At 58.4% G+C, this 7,267-nt stretch overlaps 1 long non-coding RNA gene across 1 annotated transcript; it reads right to left on the bottom strand.

Moving 5' to 3' along the window:
* Positions 1-4,510: 4,510 nt before the first annotated feature.
* On the bottom strand, positions 4,511-6,312 carry LOC118989825 (uncharacterized). Its single transcript, XR_005067100.1, has 3 exons — positions 6,163-6,312; positions 5,259-5,500; positions 4,511-5,082 (listed from the first exon to the last, which is right to left on the bottom strand). It is a non-coding gene; the product is annotated as an uncharacterized LOC118989825 (long non-coding RNA).
* Between the last annotated feature and the right edge of the window lie 955 nt (positions 6,313-7,267).

Genomic DNA, 7,267 nt, shown 5'->3' with positions numbered 1-7,267 from the left:
CGTTGGCTGTGTTGGCCCACCCTGGACACAGCTGCTGAGGCCCCGGATGGGGAGGAAGTAGAGTAGGACTGTGGGCCCGGCAGGGAGCTAGGGAAGGGTGACAGGAATGGGGAGCACGCTGAGAAGGAGGGGCGCCCCATTGCTATAAGCCTGCCTTTGCCTCAGCTGCTCTCAGGCACAGACCCATCCTGTTGGAGGCTGGGGCTCCAGAGGCGCCCCCCCGCACCCTGCTCTGGAGGGCTGAGTTTTTTTACCAGACTCCCAGGGACCTGAAGGCAGTTCTAGATGCCAAGGCGTTGATTTACGATGGGCCATGGGTCAGTTCGGCCGACATGAATTCAAGAATCGTCACGTACTCCGTCACCTGCCCCAGAACAGAATTGAATTCTGGTTAAAAGCGTGGGCGCAGGTTACTGAGACCCTCGGGAATGGGGGTCACGTCCAGGGGCCTTGGGACAAGCTGTTGCAAAGAGTTGGTGTGATGTGGCTTGAAGAATGAGGGTTTGCTTACCCTCTGTGTGACCCCCCTCAGCCTCAGCCTCCTCATCTGGAAAACGGGTGTGACGACAAGCCCCTCTCTCAGCCCCTCCTCCCAGAACACCCCCTTCCGGGCCTGAGAGGCAGCAGACAGTGGCTCTGCAGACGCCAGTGAGTGGGAATGCCTCGTCCCTGGTACAGGTGTCTGGTGACCCACCTGGCTGCCATTACTCCCAGCCGGGAGAGGATTTAGCGGGAAGCCAGAGTATTGTCAGAATTTGCTCGGGGCTCTGTATTTATCTGACTCTGATTCAGTGTCTAGTGAGTAGTGGGCCCCATGTGACCCTCCCCGCCACTTCAGGGTCCGGGGTTTCTGGCCAGCTCACGTCTAAAGTGGGACAGGCTGAGGCATCTCTTCCCACCACAGAGGAGACCTATCATGGGGGTCGGTTCCAAACAGGTGGCCTGAGTGTCAGAGCTAAATTTGAGTTCTGACTCCACTGTGCAGCCCTGGGCAAGCCACTTAATCTCCCCGAGCCCGCCTCCTCTTTTGGAAAATGGCGTAACTCGTCACCCTGGGAGAGGTCAGCATCGTTGGTGACGGGCTCAGCACAGGAAGAGCATCCTTCTCCCACCTCGGAAGAGGCGGGGCCCTTTGTCACGTGGCTCTGGCCACCAGGGCCCCAGGATCACTGAGGACATGAGACTGTGGGAGGGAACCCTGGATAGTGGCCGAGCTCCCAGGGACACTGTGCTGCTTGGAGAGGACGACTCAACCATGCCAGCTGAGCAAGTGGGCCTGGGGGACCACGAAGGTGCCGTGAGCCCCCTCTGGCCCAGGGGAGGACCCGATGGAAGGCCAGGCTCAGTGGGCAGCTCCAAGGGCAGGGGGCTCGAGGACAGGGAGACCTGACAAGCTCATGGCCTCGAGAACGGAAGCCAGAAGCCTGTGATGGGCCCAGGATGGTCCCAGAGAGGGGTCGAGGGTGGGGACTGTGACCATTAGAGCCCTGAACTTCGGACTGTGCCCGCATCGGCTCCTTGTTGGCTCGGCCTGTGTCCCTTTACACAGGAAGGGCGGTGTGCTCGGCCCCAGGGGGAGCAGTGGGCGGCACTGGCTAAGGAGTAAAGGAAGGGGGCCCAGCCCTGAGCCGGGGGGGAGGGAAGGGAGGCCCGGGCTGCCGGGCGGGCCCTGAGAAACGTTCTCCAGGGCTGCGCAGGGTCCCAGGGCTTTCAGGGACACTTGAGTTGTGTTCCTCATCATGCAGCTGTCCTCGCTGTCCCTGTGAGGTTCTTTCTCTGCAGACAGAGACCATGAGAGCCTTCCGGGTGGTCCGGCCAGATGGCACCGAGGCGGGGCCCCTGGCCGAGGAGTGACTGGCAGCTCCGACCCAGGGAGGGACCGATGGGGACTTGCTATGGGTAGCTCTGAATTTTACAGTGAGCTCCAGAAAGCTAACCAAAGAAGCATTTTCGAGATGGACAAGGCCAAGGCAGGTGACAAGACAGGGGGCCCTCAGGGGTGGGGGAGGAGACCAGTGTAACCAAGCACGTGTCCCTGGGCACCAGGCACTACACACGGAGAGTTGTGTGTGACCCCACTGCGTAGGGTCCTGTGGCTGGACCCTCCCCTGGCCCGGAGCCTTCCTTCATAGCCCTCAGCACAACTGTGACAGATCCCTGCTCCCCCCAGCGAGGCAGCTCCCAGGGCACTGCCAGGTGTGTCATGGCCACATTGTACTCCCAGATGTTGCCAGCCCAGCACTCACAGCTCTCAGTAAAGCTTTGTTGGACAATTGCATGTAGGATAATGTGTGTGTGTGTGTGTGTGTGTGTGTGTGTATGTGTGAGAGAAAAACCAGAGTGTGGGCAAGCGTGGGTTGAGGAGCACAGACCAGCTCAGGGGTGGCCGTGCCTGGTGGCGGGGCCGGGGTGGGGGTGGAGAGCAGCCCCAGGTGGGGTTTATTGAGGCTGGCGTGGACCCCGTGTATTACCCGAGCGCACTCTCTAAATCTTCACCAGCCTTCCGGGAGGAAGGGACCTCCATCACCCCGTTTCACACACCAGGAAAGAGGCCTGGGAGGTCCTGCAACCCAGCCCAGGCCTCCCCAGGCTGGCGCCCCCAGTGCCTTTCTGTTGAAGCCGTCACGAGCCCACCCAGGGTCCAGAGGCCGTGATGTGGACCCACCACGCCTGGCATGCAGGGAATTTTGGACTGTGTTGTAACATCATCACTTTGCATAATTAAATCAATGAAGAAATATCTAAAATTTAGGGAGTGCTTGTCAGAGCCAGGCATTGTGCTAAAACTATTTATATCACTAATACGATATAAAACACTCATTTACATTTGACTTATATAAACGTAGCCGTAAAAGCGTGCAGGTGAAAGTCGCAGGGCTGTGTTTCTGCCCCTGGCCACAATGGTCACTGGTCGCTGCTGGTTGTCTGGGAGCCCTCTGGCACCCACAACTCCCCAGGCCCAGGAGCAGCTGCTGGCCACTTCTACCCCCCATGCAGGGCTTTGAGCGTCTCTCTCCTAGGTGGGCTGCCTAGCTCTTCATGAATCAGAGCCCTCCTGCCCTCTCTCCATGCTGACCACCAGACCAGAGCCTCTTGGTGCATCGCCGCAGCAGGAAAATGGGTTGGTTGCCCAAACGTGAGCTTCAGCCCACCTTAACATCGGGCAGTGGGAGGGAAGGACTGGGTGGTGAGTAGTCAGGGCCACGCAGTGACGTGGAGTGACCACTGGTACTGGGGACAGAGCTGCCTTTGTCCTCGCCCTGCGGGGAGACACCTCCCCTCCAGGGCCGGTGGCCCCGTGTTCCCGTGGAGGTAGGACCGGGCTGCAGGCTACAGTGAGCAGCTCCCCGGCTCTGTGTGTGTGTGCGCGCGCGAGCGTGTGAGTGAGGGGGCAGGGCAGTACAGAGGAGGAGCACACGTGGGTAGGTCACCTAACCTGCTAATCCAACAGGACCGCAGACAGCGGAGTGATGGGAGGGATCCCTGCCATCTGGACACGGTGTGTCCAGGGAGAGGTGTGGGAGGCCACTGTGGAACCACACCTAGGAGCGCTGAGGGCCGTGTGGTCTGCCCTTTCGTTTTACAGACAGGGAAACGAAGGTCCAGAGAGAGAAAGGCCTTGTCTGGGGTCACACGCGCACATGAGCAGGTTCCTCTCTGAGTCTCCGTTTTCTCACCTGCGAAAGGGCCCGTGTGAGCTGGGCCCTGGTTTGGATCTCCCCAGGCAGAGGTAGCCGCTCGGTGCCCGGGAAGCACCCTTCTGCCATCAGGAAATGTTGTGTCTAAGTTTCAGAGGCTGAAACCTCAATGCTGACTTGTCACATAAGATGGCAGAGGAGGACAAGCCACCCTTTTTTCTATGACTTTTCTGGTTGGCTCTGCTTGGAGCACTTTCTGGTATTTTCCGTGCCTGGGGCCGGCGTCACCAGCTGCCCCTTGGGCCTGAGCAACCTTTCCTCCCCAACCCCAGATACCAGCCCAGCTGCAGGAGGGCGGGTGGCCATTTGGACGATTCCCAGGTCGCCTCCTCTGGACATTTACGGCGCGTGGGTAAGAACTTCCTTCCTGCAGTCTGGGGGCTGGGGTAGGGCCTGTCCCAGAGAAGTAGGGGTACAGTGGGGGCGGTAGAGTTGGAGCCCAGAGAACTGGGCCTCGCCCTGCCCAGCCAGTTGCTCTGTCATCTCAGGCAGCCTGCTTAACCTCTCTGAGCCTAATTCCTTCACTCAGCTGTGCCCAGCCGGCGCCAGCCAGTGCACACGGCCAGGCGGCTGCACAGTGGGGACTTGGGTGAGTCAAAGGGACCCTCCCTACAGGCGCTCCCAGTTTCGTGGGAGAGGCAGCCAGGGAAACAGACAGGGGCAGGCAACAGGACTTTTCTGTGGCTGCAGGAGGCTGTGTGCTGCCTGGGCATTGGGAGGGCTTCCTGGAGGAGGCAGAGTCCGGGCACCGGTTTCCTCTTCTGTGAATTGAGAGGGTCATAATAACTAACATTTTGTATTTTGGAGTATAATTTTATTTCAAACCATTTTATTGTGAAAGGAATGCAGGCACCCGATGACCTTTTTCAAGAGGGCAGAAAGGTGGTGAGTGAAGAGTCATTCTTGGAAGGAATGGCTATCCACAGTTTCTGGTGTCACCTTCCGGAAACGTTCTGTGTGCGTGGGAACTTGCGGGAGAAAACCATCACGTAAATAACAATAATAATAATAGTAACAGCTCCCACTTACTGAGTGTTCCCTAGGGGCCGGGCTCGCCGACTGTGCTCACTCTCGTCACTGACCGGTATCTCTACATCTGGAACCGATTTTTCCACCTGCTGCAGAAGATGCCTGGTGTGGGGGCGGGTGGCACGTGGGTGAACACGGGCCACCCACCACCTTCGTCAGAAGCTGCCTGGCTCCTGTGGAAACCTCTCTATGGTTGAGTTACTGTTTCCTCGGCGTTCACATGTGGAAACAGCCTCAGAGAAGCCAAGTGACACTCTGAGACTGCAAGGCGGCCCGCAGCAGTTCTGTGCCGTGATCAACCAACCACGTGGGGGTCTGGGCCCCGCCAGTGGCCACAGTCCTCAGGTCTGGGGTCCTGGAAGAGAACAGGACTCAATATACCCCAGGTAGGCAGGAGGCGGTGTCGAATGCACAGGCTTGCACACGGGGGCAGGCCAAAGGCCAGCACCGCCTCCACCAGGCTGGGCTCCAGGCACAACCACACCAACCTGTCTCTCTGGGTTCCGGCTGGTGGCCCTCACTCCCACTCACCCGGGTGCCCATGCAGGGCGAGGCTCTGTCCCCAAATATGTCACTTGGCGACTCTGACCTCATGACGCTGCTTCTGGAAATCAGGGTCACGGTGCCGGACACCAAGCTCGATGGGTACAGGGCTCTGCAGCACTGCCTGTGGTCAACCAGCCAGAGAGCCATCGCAGCCCCTGGGGTTGTCGCTGCTCGGGTAGGCCTGAGCCTGGGCAAGTCACTTGCCTTTGTTTCTTCTTTTCCAAAAACTAAGGTGGATTAACACAACACAAAATTACCTGTTTTAAAGTGACATTGAGCACATTCACCATACTGTGAGACCACCACCGTACCTAGTTCTGGGACATGTTCAGCTCCCCGGAGGAGAGACCGTGCTCATTAGCAGTCATGCCCGCCCTGGCTCCCAGCTCCTAACAGCCCCTTCTCTGTCTCCCACCCTTGCGGATGTGCCCGTCATGGGTATTTCACCTACAAGGTGTCACTCGTACGTGGTCTTTTGTGACGGGCTTTTCCCACTCAGCACAATGTCCTGAAGTCCCTCCGTGGTGGAGCCAGGCCAGTGGTACAACATGCCTTGTTGTAGCTGAAAACTATGCCATTGTGGGACATGCCACATTTTGTCTGTCCATCCTTCTGTCCCCGGACATCAGGGCTGTGTCTGTCTTTTGGCTGCTGCACTAGCGCCGCTGTGACAGCTGGTGTCTCTCACATCTGTGGACCGGGGGGAACACATGCCCCCTCCCCGCCCGGGAGCTGTCGGGACCAGTCAGGGGGTCACAGATGGAAAGCCCCTTCCTGGCACGTGGTGCGTCCGCCATTGTTTCTGCTGGCTGCTCGCTGCACACCCTGACGTCTGCTGAGCGCTCACTGTGCGTGATTCTAAGCCCTTTAACTCGTAGCTCGTTCTTACCTGTTCCCACTCATTCAGTAGAAAGCAAGGCTTCCTATTCATTCGCTGATTCCTCCTCTTCCTTACTGGGTAGGCCGCACCGGTCAGTTTCACTTTCTAGAAAACCTAAGTCCACAGAGGTCAACCGACAAGGTGCTTATGGAGGAAGGATTCAAACCCAGCCGGCCTGACCCCGAAGCCTGTGCCCCTAGCATTCCTGCTGGTCTGTCCTGGGGCCAGTGGGGGGTGACTGTCCCCATGGAGACCCACAGTGAAGTCTGGGACAGGCCCAGGACACCGGGCACTTTCACTTTCTCTTCCCCGGACGTCTCTGTTCTTCGAGTTTGTAACTGATTTGTTTCTACAGTGAGCAGGTAAGAATTCTGTGCTCAGGAAGAAACGGGAAGCACGGTTTTAGCTGATGGCATGTCATATGTTCGGTGCAACGCGCCGCACAGGGTTCCATGTGAGCTGGACCCCAGCCATTCCGGACAGTGCCTGGGAGACCCCAGGGGCCCCTTGCCAGCAGCCCAGTAAGAGGAGTGTCTCTTCGGGCTGGGAGGGGGGGTCCTCATACAAATTTGGTACCTTTCCAGCTTTTCCAACTTTATTTTGACAACGAACAAGCTTCGCTTTTATGTCCAGAAAAAAAGTAACTCTATAAAAAAAGACATGGAGGGGAATAAAGGGGAGGAGGGGGAAACGAAACTTCCCAGCTCAAACCCAGGAGCGTCTGCTCCACCACAGCCAGGGATTTTCCTGCACCAAGGGCCAGGCCCAGTGATGACTAGCCTGACACCACCGCTTGTCACCCTGTCCCTACCCCAGGGACACAGATAGGACACCCCAGCTCCAGGCCCTCCAGCCCAGGGCCAAGAGCAGAGCCAACTTGGCCCTGGGTTTCCCTGTACTGCCTGCCATTCCAGCCCCCGGCCCAGGGCTTGTCCACTGCCTTCTGCCTGGGGTTCCCTTCACCCTCCCTGGCCCTTCGGGCACAATCGATGGGCCCAGACGAGCGTTAAAAGGAGCCGACTGCAACTGAAGAAGGCGTCGGCCAAGTGGACAGGTGCTTCCGCACCATGAGGCTGTATTGCCTGCTCTGATCACGGCTGTGCTCCTGGGTCCC

This window comes from Sturnira hondurensis, unplaced genomic scaffold (assembly GCF_014824575.4).
Source record: "Sturnira hondurensis isolate 20B ecotype Veracruz unplaced genomic scaffold, ASM1482457v3 Scaffold0000780, whole genome shotgun sequence".
NCBI classification, from domain to species: Eukaryota; Metazoa; Chordata; class Mammalia; order Chiroptera; family Phyllostomidae; genus Sturnira; species Sturnira hondurensis.
This window is presented reverse-complemented; position numbering and strand designations above follow the sequence as displayed.